At 38.0% G+C, this 2,810-nt stretch overlaps 1 pseudogene; it reads right to left on the bottom strand.

Annotated features, from left to right (window-relative positions):
• Window positions 1–275: 275 nt before the first annotated feature.
• Window positions 276–2,364, bottom strand: LOC147501154 (DEAD-box ATP-dependent RNA helicase 1 pseudogene; annotated as a pseudogene).
• Window positions 2,365–2,810: the final 446 nt, after the last annotated feature.

Genomic DNA, 2,810 nt, shown 5'->3' with positions numbered 1-2,810 from the left:
TCCACTCTTGCATGTTTTCTCAGATTTTTTAGGCATGTTTCTCTATGGGGTGAATTATGTCCTTATTGCTTATTGTTTTTCCTTATAAAATTAAAAGAAAAAAAAAATATATATATATATATATATAGTTTTGCTCTTATGCGGACTTCTAAATTGCGGACTTGAACGGACTCCACTAAAAAAAGAAAACTCACGTGTTACTCTCTCTCTCCTATCGGACTTCTCATAAAAATCAGAAATTTTCATAAAGACTGAAAGTGTAAAGTGTAAACAGAAAAACAAATGTTCATAAGACCTATTCGTCTAGAAAAAGTCGAAAAGTTACAAAGCCTAATACTATGATTTGCCAGAGGAACAACCATTTGGACTTCGAGAGCACTCTCGAACTGCAAGATCTTCTCTACTATACGAAATGTTAAAATAGTCGTTGTCTCTCACAATGAAGGCCTGGAAACATTCGACTAACAAGCAAAATGATTTTAGCCATTATCCAAAAAGCCATCTATTCGCCCTAAAAATAACATCTATTCATCTGAATTATTGACATTTTCCCTTTTGGCTGCTCTAGAGGACTTGTAACTTATCTTCCTGCGTCTTGAAGTTTCTGATTCCACACACTTTTTCAATTTCTCCAACGCAGAAGTGTATTCAGGACGGAGGGACTCAATAAAACCAGCAGCCATACGATGCGCGCCGCAAGTATTATGATCGACTTTCAGAATAGCTTTCTTGAACCGCTTTAACCTCATGTTTACGTAGCAAAGTGAAGCAAATTCCAGCCTTGCCCTGCTCTAGCAGTCCGCCTGCTTTCGGTGAACGTATCTCTTGATATAAGCAGGCACATCGTAGTTGATTAAAGTTCTCACTCCTTCAACGCCCATCCCACGAGTCATAGCATCGAGGCCACAAGCACTGTGATATCCCCGCCACGGAACTCCTTTAATGTCTTGCTTCAGATAGACCGACGCGTTGGAGGCCGAATACTTCTTTATCTTAAATTCTAACCCACCAAAACATTTTAGTAAGGTAATCGAGCGGTGGGTTGATTATACGTATCGATGTGAAAACTATGCATTTCTCCCCTTTTAAATCTTGTAAAGGGCAATCAAACACAACGGTTTGAGCTTTGATTCACATATTAGTTTATAAGATTTTAGCTTTTCCGGAATCGATAACGGCTGAGACCCAGTTTGTTAAGAACAAAGGATGGTGCGATCAAAGCCGAGAAAGCTTGCTAGGATCATGAGTTAGTGTAGCGCATGTATATCTTCACAAGTCTTGGATAAGTCTTACCCTTAAATCCCCTTTTCAACACCAGATTTCCTTGTGGTTTTCAATCTCCCAAACATCTTGGCATGGGAAAAAATGTCTTCCTTATCCGATTGTGTCAATCGAAGCACAAAAGAGGGCAACCAAGACTGGTATGCCTCTCGAGTAACCTGGCCCTGTTTCATCAACTACAAGATAATGAAGATGCTCAAGAGTGAACCCCTTTGTGGTATTGATGTGGTCCATCACCTTCCAGGAGTTGCCACTAAGATATCCACCGAGCTCTGTAACTCAACTCCCCTGTTCTTCTAGATCATAACAAACACCCGCCTCTAGTTTCGGTCTCTTAATAAGCTCGAGATCTCATCCATGATACAAGTTTGACCAACAACTAAACCTGATAATCCAAAAGAAAGCGATAGAAGCAAAGACTTGTTTAACCCGCAAAGCCAAATCACGCAGTAGGCAAAGCACCACTAAAGCACGATACATTTCACTCGAACGAGTGGAAAGCATCTAAACTATAGGCAAAGCATATGCTAAAGTTTTCCCACTTCCCGTTGGCGAATTTATACATAGGTCTCGGCACCAGGTCCAATGGTTTCTTGCCATGTTTGCAACCTTGAATCGGAAAGAGTGAACTCAAACCCATTCTTTCCAAAGCCTCCTCCAAGAATCAATTTTGCAAGGAATTAACGACACTAACGATGAATATATATATATATATATATATATATATATATATATATATATATATATATATATATATATATATATATATATATATATATATATATATATATATGTTTGGATGACATTTTCCTCATATCTTGTCTTTTCGTTCTCCTTGCCGCCAACGGCTTCATGATTAGGTTGCATCATTCTCGTGGGAAATGTTTGGTTTTGCAATGTGGCTTTTCTCTCATTCTCACTGGTCATGTTGAATTCACCACAGCTTCTAAGATCTACAAAGAACATCCACAAAGCAAGATATAAGTGTCCAAAGAAGAGGAAAATACAAATATCATTATCCAACACAAGGACTTTGAATAAACCATTGAGGATCCCAAAGGACTCACTTCCATTGTCATTCATGCTTTCGAGAAAACTTCACATTGATCCAAAGATAAGAACACAAAGCATCCTCGAATGATCAGATAACATATCATTGCAACGTCCCATTACTCTGGAAAAGAAAATTATGTTGGCTATGACTTTAAGTGGTTATCAGTATCAACTTTAAGTGGTTATCACTTAAAATTATAAGTTTAAGTGATTTTAAGTAGAAGTGAAGTATCAAGAGGTGCTTATCAGTATCCTGTAATTCCCCCCTAAAAGTACAGAATAGCAAAGAGAGAGAGAAAGTGGGAGTTCGGCTATTTTTTAGTGGAGAGAGAGAATAGGAGAGAGAAAATAGGGGAAGTCACGTGTTGTTTTTAGGTCCTGATTTTATTTTGTGCGGACTGGTCCTGACTAGAGCATTTCTGTATATATATATAAACATAGTAATCTAGGAAGTCTCGAGAATCAGACTTTAAAAG

This window comes from Coptis chinensis, chromosome 4, assembly GCF_015680905.1.
Source record: "Coptis chinensis isolate HL-2020 chromosome 4, ASM1568090v1, whole genome shotgun sequence".
Lineage (NCBI taxonomy): Eukaryota > Viridiplantae > Streptophyta > Magnoliopsida > Ranunculales > Ranunculaceae > Coptis > Coptis chinensis.
This window is presented reverse-complemented; position numbering and strand designations above follow the sequence as displayed.